Consider the following 18,087-nt stretch of genomic DNA (forward strand, 5'->3'; position numbering starts at 1 on the left):
TTTAGATGGAGAGGAATTTCTTCAGTGTGTACAAGACAATTTTCTGATTCAGTATGTGGATGTACCTACTAGAGAAAAAACTTGAACCTACTCTTGGGAAATAAGGCAAGGAAGGTGACTGAGGTGTCAATGGGGGAGCACTTTGGGGCCAGCGACCATAATTCTATTCGTTTTAAGATAGTGATGAAAAAGGATAGACCAGATATAAAAGTTGAAGTTCTAAATTGGAGAAAGGCCAATTTTGACGGTATTAGGCAAGAACTTTCAAAAGCTGATTGGAGGCAGATGTTCACAGATAAAGGGATGGCTGGAAAATGGGAAGCCTTCAAAAATGAGATAACAAGAATCCAGAGAAAGTATATTCCTATCAGGGTGAAAACGAAGGCTGGTAGGTATAGGGAATGCTGGATGACTAAAGAAATTGAGGGTTTGGTTAAGAAAAAGAAGGAAGCATATGTAAGGTATAGACAGGATAGATCGAGTGAATACTGAGAAGAGTACAAAGGAAGTAGGAGTATACTTGAGGGAAATCAGGAGGGCAAAAAAGGGGACATGGGATAATGTTGGCAAATAGAATTAAGGAGAATCCAAAGGGTTTTTACAAATATATTAAGGACAAAAGGGTAACTAGGGAGAGTATAGGGCCTCTCAAAGATCAGCAAGACGGTCTTTGTGTGGAGCCACAGAAAATGGGGGAGATATTAAATGAATATTTTGCATCAGTATTTACTGTGGAAAAGGATATGGAAGATATAAACTGTTGGGAAATAGATGGTGACATCTTGCAAAATGTCCTTATTACAGAGGAGGTAGTTCTGGATGTCTTGAAACAGTTAAAGGTGGATAAATCCTCAGGACCTGATCAGGTGTACCCGAGAACTCTGTGGGGAGCTGGAGAAGTGATTGCTGGGCCTCTTACTGAGATATTTGATTCATCGATAGTCACAGGTGAGGTGCCAGAAGACTGGAGGTTGGCAAACGTGGTGCCACTGTTTAAGAAGGGCAGTAAAGACAAGCCAGGGAACTATAGACCAGTGAGTCTGACCTCGGTGGTGGGCAAGTTTTTTTTTAGATTAGACTTACAGTGTGGAAACAGGCCCTTCGGCCCAACAAGTCCACACCGACCCGCCGAAGCGCAACCCACCCTTACCCCTACATTTACCCCTTACCTAACACTACGGGCAATTTAGCTTGGCCAATTCACCTGACCCGCACATCTTTGGACTGTGGGAGGAAACCGGAGCACCCGGAGGAAACCCACGCAGACACGGGGAGAACGTGCAAACTCCACACAGTCAGTCGCCTGAGTCGGGAATTGAACCCGGGTCTACAGGCGCTGTGAGGCAGCAGTGCTAACCACTGTGCCACCGTGCCGCCCACGAGTTGTTGGAGGGAATCCTGAGGGACAGGATGTACATGAATTTGGAAAGGCAAGGACTGATTCGGGATAGTCAACATGGCTTTGTGCATAGGAAATCATGTCTCACAAACCTGATTGAGTTTTTTGAAGAAGTAACAAAGAAGATTGATGAGGGCAGAGCAGTAGATGTGATCTATATGGACTTCAGTAAGGCATTCGGCATGTTTCCCCATGGGAGACTGATTAGCAAGGTTAGATCTGATGGAATACAGGGAGAACTAGTGATTTGGATACAGAACTGGCTCAAAGGTAGAAGACAGAGGGTAGTGGTGGAGGGTTGTTTTTCAGACTGGAGGCCCGTGACCAGTGGAGTGCCACAAGGATCGGTGCTGGGCCCTCTATTTTTTGTCATTTACATAAATGATTTGGATGCAAGCATAAGAGGTACAGTTAGTAAGTTTGTAGATGACAGCAAAAGTGGAGGTGTAGTGGGCAGCAAAGAGGGTTACCTCATATTAAAACAGGATCTGGACCAGATGGGCCAATGGGCTGAGAAGTGGCAGATGGAGTTTAATTCAGATAAATGTGGGCTGCTGCATTTTGGGAAAGCAAATCTTAGCAGGACTTATACATTTAATGGTAAGGTCCTAGAGAGTGTTTCATATTTCCTTGAAAGTGGAGTCGCAGTTAGATAGGATAGTGAAGAAGGCGTTTGGTATGCTTTCCTTTATTGGTCAGAGTATTGAGTACAGGAGTTGGGAGGTCATGGTGTGTCTGTACAGGACATTAGTTAGGTCACTGTTGGAATATTGTGTGCAATTCTGGTCTCCTTCTTGTCTGAAAGATGTTGTGAAACTTAAAAGGATTCAAATAAGATTTACAAGGATGTTGCCAGGGTTGGAGCATCTGAGCTACAGGGAGAGGCTGAACAGGCTGGGGCTGTTTTGCCTGGAGCATCGGAGACTGAGGGGTGACCTTATAGAGTTTTACAAAATCACGAGGTGCATGGATTGGATAAATAACAAAGTCTTTTCCCTGGGGTCAGGGAGTCCAGAACTAGAGGGCATAGGTTTACGGTGAGAGGGGAAAGATATAAAAGAGACCCAGGGGGCAACCTTTTCAGAGAGTGGTACGTGTATGGAATGAGCTGCCAGAGGTTGTGGTGAAGGCTGTTACAATTGCAACATTTAAGAGGCATTTGGCTGGGTATATGAATAGGAAGGGTTTGGAGGGATATGGGTTAGGTGCTGGCAGGTGAGACTTAATTGGGTTGGGATATCTCGTTGGCATGGATAGGTTGGACTGAAGGGTCTGCTTCCATGCTGTACATCTCTATGATTCTATGATTAATAGTTTGTGCTCACTGTTACATTTTAATTCAATATCTGGCTTCATTATCTCAGAATCATTAAGTGTTCGATTCTTAAAGGTTTGTGTCACTTTTTGAAAGGAGTGGTTTGAATCTATCTTCACTGTGTCTCAGAAACATTCTACAGTCTTCGCTTTGTAATGCAATTACCTGTGCAGAAAATTGTCAGCCATTTTGCACACCGTTGTGTCCCATGAACAGCAATGAGAGAAATGTCTGTTATCTGTTCATTTTTGGTGAAGAGAAGAATGTTGGTTAAACATGAATGCACTTGGTGTATAGATTAGTACCATTGCACCTTTAGTATCCACTGAGGAGATATGAGGTGATTAGTAACTTAACTAAAGGAAGGCACTACTGACAAGGTAGTGTAGCTTCAGTATTGAACTGAAATGTCAAATCAGATTATGTGCTCAAGTCCTGGAGTGGAACTTAATGGATAATATTTCAAAGAAGTCTGAGAATTGACAACTGAGTCAACTTAAAAATGACGGAGTTGACGAGAAACAAAATATTGCAGATGCTGGAGATCTGAAAGAGAAAAATATGGTAGCATCTGTAGAGAGAGAAATAGTTAATGTTTCAAGATCAATATGACTCCTTTCATCTGGCATGTTGTTTGTTGGCTTACAGGGTGAATAGAGAGTGGTAAAATGCAGACTTGTTTCATCTTGACACCAGTGCATCTTTAATCTTGCCTAGTCAAGTGGAGGTCAGTAGAAATGTTACCGACACAGTTGTTACGAAATATTGCAGATGCTACCCTAGTAGCTCATTCACTGTAGCTTGGGTAGAGACTACTTTTCACACAAGGTGTTTGGAGTTAAAATGTAGATAACACCCAAAAGTGAGATTGTGATTTCAGAGTCATTATTTATTGTCCATGACGGTACTGGTCCAAAAGTACTCGACAAATTCCTTTGGAGGGAGATGCTTTCAGGACTGATTGGCTTATATTAGTTCATATAGTTAATTGCAAATTAAATTGTTTATTTAAACATGTCTGCACTTGTCGATTGGTTTACTCACTATCAGGATATGAGAAAGATTGCTGTCTGATCATTCATGTCCTGAAAGAATGCGAACAAACCCATTTTTTTGCTTGATGTACAAATTTACTTTTTTATTGTCTATCCAGTTAAATACTAACTCACTGGGTGCCATAAGTTGGAAATGCTGTAAGATTAGCTTTTCTATATAATTTGCAAGCTCTTCATTTGGTACCTGAATTGGGAGTCCACTGACCCTGAGACTGTCTAAGCATCAAGAAAACAGGTTCACCACTTTCAAAATTATGTACTGGTCAACAGTAGGATCAAAAACAAAAGAGGCAACATGGACATTTGTGGAGCCCATGGTCAAAACCTTTTCACAAATTACCTTGAAGGTCATGAGCCAATGCTAATTTGATAGGCGAAAGTGATGTCTGCAGATGCTGGAGATCAGAGCTGAAAATGAAGGGCTCATGCCCAAAACTTTGATTCTCCTGCTCCTTGGATGCAGCCTGACCTGCTGCGCTTTTCCAGCAACACACTTTCAATGCTGATTTGACATCCATTTGCAAAGGGGATCTCTCTGACTCTGTTTGAAATTATTTTGTGAAGGACAGACCTGCTTTGACAATAACAATTAGTATTAGAATCTGGAGATATTTTCCTGCCCACATGATTTGATGTTTCTCATGGAAAAGTTATTCACCCATAAAAGAAGATGTACATATTGTGGCACATTGGGTAGTGATGCTACCTCTGAACCAGAAGCTACAGGTTTGTGTCACTCGTAGACCTGATGGCAAAGGAAAGTGCACTCACAATCTGACAAAAATAGGTTGAACATCAACTGATGAATCCTTCCATCACATGCCAATGACATACCGTAACACTGGAAGTGATTCCTGGTAAGCTATATACGATGGGAGCTTCTACTATGATTGTCCATAGCTCCAGACTACAACATACGTGTAAAAGTGCACATTGCCATGACAGCTCAGAATCCTTGGCGCTCAGTTGGCTTCATGGTCAGATTAGTACCAACAGTTTGGAGTTAAATTCCCGCATCATCGAATACTGCCCTCCAAGGCAATTCTCACGCAGCCTACTTGATTTACACCAGAGCTCAGAGTTTGATTTCCCACTTGGGCTGTACTGGATTCTAGACAGATCTCATTATCCTGTGTGTGGCAGAGGTTGTTTTGCTGTGGATCAAAAATGCCTTTGGACAGAGAACTGAAGAAAAATGGAAAGTATAATTTTATGTTGTTTGTAGAGAGCTCGGAATGAATGTTTGAGGGGTTTTCAATTCAGGGTGCCAAATAATAATGTGTCATTCTATTGGTCCAGCAGCCACTTGGACAGCTGGGAAATACAGCCAATGTTTCTCCACTATTTTGAGTCCAAGGTATCATTATTTTGAACTAATGGCAAGCAAAGACAGAACAGATAGAGAACTGATGTGTGTATAATTGGGCCTTTTCCAAAGTGTTATAAAACTAATTACTCGATTTGCCACTCTCAACAAGAGGTCAATTTAAATGAAATATTTGATGTCATTTGTGATGACAATGGTTGTGAACTAAGTCCACATAACCAAATGAACCATTGTTCAGACAAGCTGGTACGTAGCAGCAAGCAATGGGTTTAGTTCCATCCTCATACTCTGGCATTTATACCAAGAATCTGTCTGGGTCTTGCTGCTTTTCGCCTTGGACTGCTTCAATATCTGAGGAGTTATGAATGATGCTGAACATTGTGCAGTTCGAAGAACATCCTACTTCTGACCTTATGATTGAGGGAGGGTCACTGAAGCAATTGAAGGTGGTTGGGCTAAGACACTAACCTGAGAAACACCTGCAAAGATGTCCTGGAATTGAGAGGGTAGACCTACAACAACTTCAACCATCTTTTGTGTTTGATATATGATTCAACCAGCAGAGAGATTTGCCCCTAAGTCTTACTGATTTCAGTTGCCACAGTTGGCCAACTGCCGCCTTTACCAAGGCAAAATATGTTTTTCCCTTTCACTTGAAGTTGAATTAAATTTAAATGTTATGAATTCAAGCAGATAAAATGTGTGGAAAACACAATGTGGCTTATGGTTTAGTTTCTGTAATGGTTTAGTTACACAGTTCACAGCAAAGGATACAGAAGAGTCATTACTCAGAAGCTGCAGTATTGCTTGGCATGCCCAATTGCCCTGGAGGAGGTGGTGATAAGCAGCTTCCTTGAACTGGGGCAGTCCTTGGGGCGTAGATGCACCCCAATGCTCTTAAAAAGGCAACAGGAAAGAACTGGCAACTGTAACTAACCCCAAACATTATTACCGGGGAGAGTTGGCAGCTGGCCAGGCTGAAACTCTGCTCGGCTTCTTCACCATGCCTCCTGACATAGGATACCTCCCACAGTGTTATTCTTCGAAGTTCTGCTGAACAAAGCATTTTTCTCAGGCTCGTTATACATAGGTCTCTGCCCCAGGTGTATGCCTTATTTGGAATTGTCTGTGCATGTGACCAATCCCAAATATTTTGTCCAAATGTATGCCTTATTTGGTAAAGACAACAGTTATTGATTTCCTGCCATCTTGGCTTTTAGCAGACCTGAATGACTCCGTGTATTTCCACTCACATAATAGCCCATTGTGAAATCTTTTATCAGTTTCTGTTACCTTTGGCCTTATCCAACATCTTCCTCCTTTTTACCTGAGGATCATCCCTATTGGGTTTACTATATCTTAGAGACAGTGGTAAACTTTGCCTCCTTAAGTTATTACGTTTGTGTTATTTTAAATGCCATTTAGGTTATTGTACGTATCAAACCATAGTCATAAATGTAAAGAAAGTTTACAATCAGTTTATAATATCTTATTCATTTTCCTTTTGTTCTGTAGCAAACACACATTATTAAATGCTTTCTCCATTTTACAAAGTACGCATAATGTCAATACAAATGACAATGAACGAATAGTTAAAAAAGATGCAATTAATTAGCTATACCTAGATTATTCTTACTCTGTAATCAGCAAACATTACAAAATCTCTTCCAAATGAATCATCTTTTGGTATCTGAGACCAATATCTGTTGTCAGTCCCTTCCATTTCTTAACTTTCCGTTTTAATAAACAAAGATGACTATTGCAACATTAACTATAAAAATTGCAGTACAACAATCACCCGAGATAATTCTGATACATGGATGGACCTGAGTGTTCAATCCCCAATCCCACATTTTATTCTAGAAACTTGGAGCCTGCAAGTTACTATCTGCCTTTTCTGCATAAGTTTTATGCACAGCCCATTTATGGATAAATTGCTTTGCCTTGAAAATGATCTTCACCCAGTCTGCTGTGAAGTTTGGAATGGATGGAAGTTCCATTGCTATAAATTTTCATCTATATCATTTTGATGGATGGATCAAATTATGCACAATTTCTCATCGGTTTCTGGCTTAAACAGAATTTGACGGCTTATGGTTAAGTCGGAGGTGCGGGTGTTGACTGAGATATACAAAGTTAAACATCACACAACACCAGGTTATAGTCCAGCAGGTTTATTTCAAAGCACTAGCTTTCACAGCGCTGCTCCTTCACGTGGTTGTGGAGAATATGACCGCAAGACACAGAATTTATAGCAAAATTTTACAGTGTGATATCACTGAAATGGTACATTGGGAAAGACCTAGATTGTTTGTTAAGTCTCTCATCTGTTAGAATGACTGTGTTGTTTCAGTTCTTTCATATGTAAATCCCAGAACTTTGTTTAAAATTACATCCTCAAGTGAACTTTAACAATAGGTGCCATGTTGGCCCAGATAAAGCATTGAAGGTGTGAGGTGCCCTGTATGAAGCTGTCTGTGCCCCAATGTTCACAGTGATTCTATTTCTAAAAAAGGGATTTATAGAATCTTACATGGATTTGTGCAGTTTTGAGCAAAATAAAACTTAATTCTGCAAATACAAATTCACCCCACGCGCTGTGTGGGAGTGGGTGGGTGGTGGTGGTGGTGGGGGAGGGGGAGGTGGGTAAGGTGAATGTGGGTGTGTATGTCTGAGCATATGAGAGAGAGTTTGTTTATGAGAGAGGGTCTGCGTAAGTATATGGATCTGTAGGAGTGTGTGTAGTGCAGTGGGGTCACCTGTTGTGTGACATGAACCCAAGGTCCTAGGTGAGGCCATCCCCATGGGTAATGAACTTGGCTATCAGCCTCTGCTCGGCCACTTTGCGTTGCTACCTGTCCTGAAGTCTGCCTTGGAGGTTGGTCACTCGAAGGTCTGAGGTCAAATGTCCCGGATCACTGAATTATTCTCTGACTGGGAGGGGAACACTCCTGGCTGGTGATAGTTGTGCGGTGTCCATTCATCCATTGCCATAGCCTCTGCTTGGTCTCGCCAATGTGCCATGCCTCAGGGCATCCTTGCCTGTAGTGCATGAGATAATCAATGTTGGCCAAGTCACATGAGTACCTGCTGCGTACGTGGTGGGTGGTATCTGTGTTGACACTCTGACACGTCTTGCAGCATCTGCTATGACAGGGTTGTATGGTGTTGTCCTGAAAGCTGGACGGTTTACTGCAAACAATGATCTGTTTGAAGTTTTGTGGTTAAAAGCGAGAAGTGAAGGCATGGGGAAGGTCTTGGCTAAGACATGGTCATTCTAAAAGATGAGAGACTTAACAAACAATCCAGATCTTTTTCGATATAATTTCAGTTGCATCACACTGGAAACTTTGCTATAAATTCTGTGTCTTATGATCTTATACTCCACAACCACCTGATGACAGAGCTGTGCTCGGAAAGCTCGTGCTTCCAAATAAACCTGTTGGACTATGACGTGGTGTTGTGTGATTTTTAACACGGTTAAGTCAGAGATATTGCTGATCGTAAACCTAGATGGACAGAATGTGGCAATGTCCTTCCTTTTTTGATATCCTGAGGCTGCATGGCAACATTGTTGGTGTCTCCCCCTAAGGCATTTTCAAGAAAATGTTTTCTATCCTGCCAGTAGATAACCAATGAGCAGTTCTCATAAGACACACATCTATACTGAGTTAGCCCCTCTTTGATCATTTCTTCCAAACATGCCCAGTGGTTTCCCCTTTGATGGCATTGGGACAAATCCATCCCACTTTTGGATCACACTAGAACTATGAGTTGGTGGGTTACTTAATGATATCCAGGTTCCCTCATGGTATTTACCCATATTATGAACTCTCATTAGGGGTGTATCAGATTGCTTCATATACCTAAACATGGGGGCAATGCACCAATGCAGAGCTGACCTTTATTATCATCACAGGTGATCAAGACTTTGTTGGTCAGAGTGAAGTGAAGTGCCGTAAGGGCATCTTCTCCCACACCCAAGTCCTCAGTTGCTCATCTGACATCCAATCAGCTATTCCATGAGCATCAAGTTGCAACATATTTGTGCTAACCATAGATAGTAGCCAGCTAGTATATGTTGAACAAAATGCTGTTTTATTAACGTGGGTCATCTCACAAGGTATCTTCTTGGTAATTTCTTGCAATGATCTCAAAATTTTGATGGTGCTTAGGGCTACCTACCTGTGCTGCTTGCTGTCCTATTCAACCCATATTTCTTGATCCTGGTATTCCTGGAGGAACTTAACTGAGCGTCAATTTCTGCTATGTCAAGGGTGTTAACAGTGACCACCCTTGATACATACTGTAGCTCCCACTAACTCTGCCAACTCTCTCTTCTTCCTTTTCTTTTTCTGATGTAGCTTCACTCTGACTAAGTTGTTTCTGGAGTGTGTGGTCAAAGAGCTGCCAGGTTGAGTTATTGTACCAGGATGGCACCTGTGTATCTATTACATTAAACACGACCTGTAAGTGTCTGTATCCTGGTATTAGAGTAACTATTGCTTCTATTTCTTCTAAAACTAACCCTACTGTCCCTGTATCACTGAGATTCACTGCGCTGTGGCTTTGAGGTGGTTCCGGGATCTTGATGGTAGTAGTTGATGGGCTATCTCTGTACAATGTAAAAGGTCCCTGCTCATGGCATCTATTCAAATTGTTCCCAACCTCCCAGAGTACATTTGATTTTGTGGTGAGTGTGGGCTTGCACAGAACTCTGATCCACTCGACTGAGTCGTCAAAGACCACAGGTTTCCAATCCTTTAAGGCTTACTCTTGTCTCAGACCATGTACAAAAAAAGTATCACCACCTTTATGCCCAGTCAAGCCATTGCCTGGAGGAAGGGGAGAGACCCAAAAAGCAATTAAGAAGACCCACATCTCCTCCCAACAGACCAGTGGCGCCATGACATTTGTTTGAATACTTAAAGTTTTGTACTTGGAGTCGATCGCCATCATCCCCTTCCCTCCATAATACAAGCCCATGAGCTGCATATCCAGTGGTTACACTAATCGCAATTCCAAGGAAAATGACGATGACTATTGATTCTCCCATGTTTGTGTCATAGAGTCATAGAGATGTACATCATGGAAACAGATTCTTCGGTCCAACTCGTCCATGTCAACCAGATATCCCAACCTAATCTAGCCCCGTTTGCCAGCATCCAGCCCATATCCCTCTAAACCCATCCTATTCATATACCCATCCAGATGCCTTTTAAATGTTGCAATTGTACCAGTCTCCACCACTTCCTCTGGCAGCTCATTCCATACACGTACCACCCTCTGCGTGAAGCAGTTTCTCCTTAGGTATCTTTGATATCTTTCCCCTCTCATCCTGAACCTATACCCTCTAGTTCTGGGCTCCCCCACCACAGAGAAAAGACTTTGTCTATTTGTCCAATCCATGCCCTTCATGATATTAAAAACCTCTATAAGGTCACCCCTCAGCCTCTGACACTCCAAAGAAAACATCCCCAGCCTATTCAACCTCTCCCTATAGCTCAAGCCTTTTAACCCTGGCAACACCCTTGTAAATTGTTTTGAACCCTTTCAAGTTTCATAACATCCTTCCAATAGAAAGGAGACCAGAATTGCACACAATATTCTAACAGTGGCCTAACCTAGTCTCTTCCTCTATTTTACCACGTTGTCTTAGTTTCCTGTGAAACAAGCAAAGTTTCTGCTCTTATTTAGTTTATTCTATACCTCTTTATTGTAGGTATACCTGTAGATGGGATGGCACAGTGGCTTAGTAGTTAGCTCTGTTGCCTCGCAGTGCCAGGTTCAATTCCAGCCTCGAGCACTGTCTGCGTGGATTTTGCACATTCTTCTCTTGTCTGTATGGGTTTTCTCCGGGTGCTCCGGTTTCCTCCCACAGTCCAAAGATGTACAAGTTAGGTTGCTTGACCATGTTAAATTGCCTGTAATGTCCAAGGATGTGCAGGGTAGATGGATTACCCATGGGAAATGTAGAGTTACAGGGACAGGGTAAGGGGATGGATCTGAATGGGATGTTGTTCAGAGGGTTGGTGTTGTCTCAATGGGCCAAATGGCCTGCTTCCACACTGTTGAGATTCTATAAAAAGTTTCCTAACTCTGAGGCATCACATTATGTATAAATGATAATAATTATCCTGCCCCAGTCAAATGGTTTTAACAGGTTAATATGATACCAGCCACTCTTGTTTAGGGCTGTTAACATTTTGTATTCTGATGAAAGGATGTTGTTTGATGTATAAGTATCATTACCTATTGCCCCACCTGCAGGTCCATAGGCTTTGTCTTGGAGTCAAAGTGGACCTTACAGTGTTGTTTTCTCCTACCCATATTATTTGCAGCTACATAATTCACTTCTTTTACACTCTCAAGCACTTTTCTTTCATTATTCCATCTACTTCTGGCTCAGATAGGTCTAATCCAAACAGTGGCTCCCAGCCACCCGCCTCTGGACCCATTATTTACCTACATAGGGTAAATCCTGTAAAGGAAGCACAGTCAGCCAAGTGGCCTGGTGCTGCTGCACCATTTTAGCCGACATATTCTTCAAAGTTTAATTCATACTTTTGACTATCCCATTTGATTGGGGCCTACAAGATATGTGGAATCTTTGTTTCATACCTAGCAGTGTCATGACATTCTGCATCACTTGGGCTGTAAAATGCATCCCTTGGTCTGATTCAATACGTTTTTTGGTAAACCCCAACCAGTAAAAACCTTTTCTAACAGGACCTTTGCTGTGATTTTAGCAGATATCTATTTGAGTGGGAAACACCTCTAACCATTTGGTGAAGGTATCTACTATCACCAGGATCTCCATATACCATTGGTGTCCAGATATATCTTGGTACCATTACATCATCTCATTCCTTCCTCTCTCTGGTACAGTAAAGTTCCCTTCACACCGTCCCTTTTATGTGTATGCCTTTTTGGGTCCCTTCTATTTCTCTGACTCCTTCCCTTCCCATACTTTTTGTAATTCTTTATCTTTTCTTGGTTCTCTTGCTAAATTGATTGGGGCCACTTCTTTCTCTTTCTGTGCTCCTATTTCCTCGATCTGCTATTGCCCTGTGTTTGACTAATTTATTTGCCTTTCTTTTTCACTCTGGTGATAACTTAGAATGAGCTTGCACTTTCATTACTTCATTCTCTTTCTCTTTCACCTTTTCAAAGATGTACCACAGCAATGGGGTGAACCGTAAGACCTTTCCATCTGCTGACACAAAGCCTCTCATCTCTCACAAAGGTAAGTATTCCATTGGACTATTGCACATGTACATACTATCTGAATAGATAGTATATCCTGGAGGCAATTTATCTGGGTGACTGACTATGTATGCCACTGCTGCCAACTCAGTTGCTTGAATACTCATCATTTTTGGCAGGTTGAGGGCTGCAATATCCACTTCTCGTCCTTGCTCATCTTCCATATAGATACCACACCCAGTTCCCCGTTCTCCATCCTGTACAGGCAAAGAGCCATCAACAAAGTTTTTAGGGGTGATTTGGCATTCCCTTGCAGTTCTCCTATTTTTATCTCTGTCTGTCACTGTATTCCCTTTGTTCTCTTCACCAATACTCTTTCCTTTTCATTTTGATACAAATGGTCCCATGGGATCATTTGCTATCAACATCTGACACTCATGGGGTGCCCCCTGGTAAATTAAGTCATCTGCTAGGATGGGAGGATCTACCCATATGCAAGGCATAGGCTATTGGTCTCAACTGACCATGTATCTTTTGCAATAAGACCACTGATATCGTGGAGTCTGTTGCAGTCACCTTTGAGGAGAACGGTTCCACTGGATTGGGGTTTTTTTAGGAAAGCAGCCCTCACCAACCCCGATTGAAAGCTACTATTGCTTGTGTGTTCTGGCTTCCATTCCCACGGGACACTTTTTGTTAATAACAGTAGTGGTGCTGCCTTTATGGCAAAACCGACAATATGGTCTACAATATACAATCAAGCCCGAAGATGATCGTAATCCCTTCACGTCTGTGGGGAAGGAAGTCTAACTACTGTTTCGATCCATTGTTTGTCTGTTTCTCTTATTCCCGGTGTTAACACCACTCCTCAGTACAATGTTCACTTTCTGCCTCATTATCTGAGCTTTTTTCAGATTTACTTTCAGCCAGCACTCCTTTATCGATTGTGACAACTTATTCAGGAGCTTGTAATGCTCCTGTTTGGTTCCTGTTTGCAAAAGCAAACCATCAGCACATATCATGCAGTCAGGCCTAGAAAAGTTCCGCCATCCAAATGCGACTCCTTTTTATACCTCTTGTGCTACCAGGCTTTACACAATCTTTTCTGTACCACCATCAGCCTGCTTGGGAAATCCATACTGCCTCTGGGACTTTGGGTCTGGGTCCTGTACGCACACTTCCCCTTGCGTCTATCCACAGCCATGCTTATGTTTGGCAAACTCCTCTTGGTTTTGTCCAATATTTCCTTGTATTATTGGGTCCTCACTCACGTCAGTAGGACTGAACCACATTTCTCTCACTGTACATACTCTCCTTTTTATAATGTCAGGGATCTGAGCAAAAAAAAACTTTTCATTCACCATATCATAAAGTTTACTGGATCAAAGTCCTTCTCTGGCCATGCAGTCACTTCCCAGGATATGCTCTTGATTTGCTAGGAGTTTTATTAATACTGTCGGATGCGTCAACTCTACTGCTCCTATTTGTTTATTTAAGGGGCTGGTCGCTTGTCCTGCTTGAGAATGTCCCATAAAACCACTCATGATTATTTCTCTCTCTATTTTCCAATTGTCAATATTTACAATAGATGCGTTCAGGGTAGTGTAAGATCCCCCGCAGTGATAGGGAGGCCTCCAAACCTCCTATCCCTTAGGGTCTCTGGAACAAGGATCACTCTGACTTGCCTGTAGCCAGTTGTTTTAACACAGGCTCCTGCCCACTTGTCTGTCCTTGGCCTGCTGTAGTATTCCAGTGAATCACAGCACAAACTGGAGAAACAACATCTCATCTTCTTACTCGGCACTTTAGAGCCACCTGGGTTTAATATTGAGTTCAACACCTTTTTAAGTTATGAACATTTCTTCCCTTTCTTTTAGCTTGTCATCATGGCCTCGCCTCCCCCCCCCCCCCCCCCCCCCCCCCCCCCCACAACATCCCACTTACTATCCTTTCAGAGCTGGCAGGAGACACACCCTCGTTCTGCCATTCGCACATTCTGATCACTTAAGCTGAACTATCAACATCTTTTCTTCACCAGGAGCCCTACACTCTCTGCCCCCAGTGCGTCTCCCCCCCAGAACTATCGCATAAATGCTGTACCCTCTGCACTTTACTTCAGCTCTGATGAAGAGTCATCCAGATTCATGTTAGCTTGCTCTGTCTCTATGGATGCTTTCTGACCTGCTGTAATCTTTGTCTTCAGTACAGATTCTAGCATCGGCAGTAATTTTTTCCGACTACTTGTTGCCTGAGTTGGGTTCACGTTTTTCTATGGCACATGCTGGGGTCCCTTGAATGGCAAGGATTGGACGTGCGTCTGATTTGCTCTGCCCCTCTGAGGGTTTGGGCAATCACTGGCATAGTGCCACAATTAAAACACTTCCGTGAGCCCCCGGGGCTCCTACCACTCCTTGCTGCCAGAGGTGGGGCTCCTCGCCCTCACCCATGTCCCCTTCCTGTAAGCCCATGGGATTGGTCCTTCTCTGACCATTTGCCTCAGCGTGTGTGATGTTGGAAGGGTCATGTCTTTCTCGACTGCTCTGTCCCATGGGACACAAGTGTGTGGACCCACCAATTGTCAACAGATGCAGCCAACATTTTGTCGGTCTAGCCCTGGGCCAATATGCTGTAAAGTACTCACTTTGCAGGAAATGCAGTTGGGTGCTCCCCTTTCCTCTGTCTACTTTTTATTCAGGCCTTTCACTGGATCCCCTCTTTTAGCTCCCCTGGCTGTCAGTACAGCCTCCTTTCACTTATCTAATGTTCCCCCTTCCACATGTTGTGGCCTGGGCAAAGCTGAATGTATAATGGGATAGGGGCATATCAGTGTTAGTTTCCTTGCTCCTTCACCTCATTATCTAACCCGTGTGTGGTTCGCTGCTTGTGGGTAGCTTGGACCAGCTCCCGGGGGTCATTTCCAGGCTGACAATCTCCTATACACTTGCCTATATCTCTTTTAAAGGCTCAAAAAAAAACTGCAGATGCTGGAATCCAAAGTAGACAAGCAGGAAGTTGGAAGAACACGGCAAGCCAGGCAGCATCAGGAGGTGGAGAAGTCCGACGCTTCAGGTATAACCCTTCTTCAGGAATGGAGGGGAGTTGCAGATAAAGGAGAGGGGCAGAGTGGAAGGGTTAAGGGTGGGGAGAGTGGCAATGTTGAGGTGGTGATGGTGAGTACAGGTGGTAGGTACAACCAGGTAGGTCGACAGGAGGAATGAATCGGGACTAGGCCGTACCAGGTCTGTGCTCACTTATCACTACCTCACCACTCCACCCCTCTCCCCACCAGAAGCCCACCCCTGCACCCCTCTCACCTTTATCTGCACCTTCCCCTATTTCCCCATCTCCATTCATGAAGAAGGGTTATACCTGAAATGTCAGTCTTCCCCACCTAATGCTGACTGGCTTGCTGGCTATATTTCTTAGCTGTTGAACATTATAAAGGGTAGTTATTGTGATATATGGGGTGGCTATTACCCTCCCAGTACTGTGGCCTGTTGTTTCTGAGTGATCAGGGAGGCTGTGGAGGCATGGGACTTTCTCCTGCCCTTCCATCCAGACGGTGTCCCCATTCTCCTGGGTTGTCCTCTTTATGTCTGGCCACTTCATCAGTTAGCCCTCCCCAGTCACCGTCACAATCTTCTTCTCATCTGTCCTCAGTTAGGCTTTGGTGCACATGTTATCCCTCTTTGTGCAGATAACTGGCTCTGCAACTTCTCTATCTGCTTCATACACTTCGTATGCTCGCCTTGCGCTGACTTATGCCCTACATTCATAACTGTTTTCAAATTGTGACACTGTGTTTCTTTACCTCTTCTCTCTGTGCGTGAGCCCTTTTAGTTTCCTCTTCACGTTCTTTTTCTCTCTTGTCAGTTTCTCACACTGCATTTGAGACTGATTCATTTGCATGAGGTTTGCATCTCTCTGGCATTATAAATTCCTCACCTTCTCAGTCAGTCTCTTCATCTCTTCTCAAAGCTCAGCTACCTTTGTTCACAGCTTCAGTGTCACTGTTGGCTTTCTGCCTGACGTACAACTTACTGCCAATACTTTCTGCAAAGTGCCTTTTTTCTGTATCATCTTATGCTGTGCTCCAGAGAGTATCCCCATGTGTTCCTGTACTGGTTCTATCATTATACTCAATACTTCAGTCATTTCCCAGCCATATCCTGTTGGAGTATTCCTTTCCAGACAGAGTCCCTTGGGCCCATTATTCTATGTTAGCGCCAACTTCTTTAGTGAGCCCGTTGTTCTTTTTGCGTCCTTCTCATTACCAAACTGCCAACGTTTCCTTCCTCGAACCAACTTACTCCAGCAGAGTGTTGGAAATCAGAGATTACTCAGACCAGCGTCAGAGTAAATTACAGCTACTTGTTACTGATGCCCTCGAGATGTCAAATTCTGTTTCCTGTATCTGAGAGACAACAGTACATATGTAGATGAATATACTAAGAGCTCTACAAAACACAATGTATTAAGTATTTAAACAAATAATGCACACTTTTAATGACTAGAGATATCTCAGTCACTATCTTTTGTTACCCTGGTTTCTGTAACTAACCCTGAATGTTATTACCCAGGAAAATTGACAGTTGGCCAGGCTGAAACTCTTCTGAACAACTCCTGATGTAGGGTACCTCCTGCAGTGTTATTTTTCGAAGTTCTGCCGAATAGAGTATTCCGGTCAGGCTCTTCAGACACAGGTCTCTGTGTCAAGTGTGTGTCTGATTTGGACTTATCCATGCAGGTGACTAATCCTGAATGTTTTGTCCAAATGTAAGCCTTATTTGATAGAGACAGCAGTTACTTGTTTCCTGCAGTCTTGGCTTGTGGCATGCCTGAATGACTCAGCGCAATTCCACTCACACAACAGCCCAAGGTAAAGCCTCTTATCAGTTTCTGTTATCTTTAACCTTATCCAACAGAGTGAGATTTGATGGGGGAGCTTGCAAATGCAGACATTCCCATGCATGCACTACTCTCTGCCTCCAGGTAGCAGATTCTGTTGAAGACAGATTGCCAAATTGCTGCAGTGCAACTTGTTTACAGACCATATTGCTACCTTGGCGTAGGGAATGGATGCTTGAGGTGGCAGATAGAATACCATTCAAGCAGGCTGCTTTGTCCTAGATAATGTTGTTGGAGCTGCATTCATTTGGACAAGTGAGTATTCCTTCACACTGCTGACATGTTTTTATCGAGAGCTGACAGGCGTAGAATAGAACGCTTGGAATAGCAGCTACTCAGACGGTCTGAACATATCGATTGTGTGCCGACACCTTTCCGGCTTTGGATGTTACTGCCACAAACGGACCTTGGAGGTCTGAGCAGAAGGAAACCAATTTAGAGGGAATGTAGCAAGAGTTTTAGATTCGTCGATATTTGGAACGAGTCTCAGACTGAAGTCCAGGAGCTCAAATTGTTCCTATAGGGAGAGAATGGAGTCCTAGGATTCTGTGGCATGTCTCTGTTGGCACTATTTTCAACAAGAGAGAGCTGAGTGATGCCAACCCAGGGCCGGAATCCCATAGAATCACTGGTAAAGCCTGTGGCCATCTGTGTATATAATCTAGCAACAAGATCACCTTCAGTTGCTATTGTATAGGAAACTGAAATATATGCTGAATTTTTCTGCTTTTTATATTCAAAGAAAACACTTGATTCTTTTCCATTTAGCTAATCGGGTATTTGGTATTCTGATTATTAAGTTTGGGTTGCAGTTATGTTTTTAAAAGAAAACATTTGGACATTGAGGCAGGTTTGCTGAATGCAATGACAGATGACA

The 18,087-nt window shown here is 43.1% G+C and overlaps 1 protein-coding gene across 4 annotated transcripts in view; it reads left to right on the top strand.

Moving 5' to 3' along the window:
• Positions 1 to 18,087, top strand: part of tradd (tnfrsf1a-associated via death domain) — a 40,538-nt gene that overhangs the window by 673 nt on the left and 21,778 nt on the right. Inside the window, exon 1 of one of the 4 annotated variants that reach the window (XM_060838209.1) lies at positions 820 to 948. The exons of 1 other annotated variant lie outside the window; for it this stretch is intronic. The gene's annotated coding sequence lies outside the window, so the exon portion shown is untranslated. Of the gene's footprint in view, positions 1 to 819; positions 949 to 3,390; positions 3,442 to 12,321; positions 12,343 to 18,087 lie in introns of those variants that run through there. 2 more of the 4 variants (XM_060838212.1, XM_060838213.1) reach the window with 2 other exon arrangements.

The sequence above is a fragment of the Hemiscyllium ocellatum genome, chromosome 17, assembly GCF_020745735.1.
Source record: "Hemiscyllium ocellatum isolate sHemOce1 chromosome 17, sHemOce1.pat.X.cur, whole genome shotgun sequence".
NCBI classification, from domain to species: Eukaryota; Metazoa; Chordata; class Chondrichthyes; order Orectolobiformes; family Hemiscylliidae; genus Hemiscyllium; species Hemiscyllium ocellatum.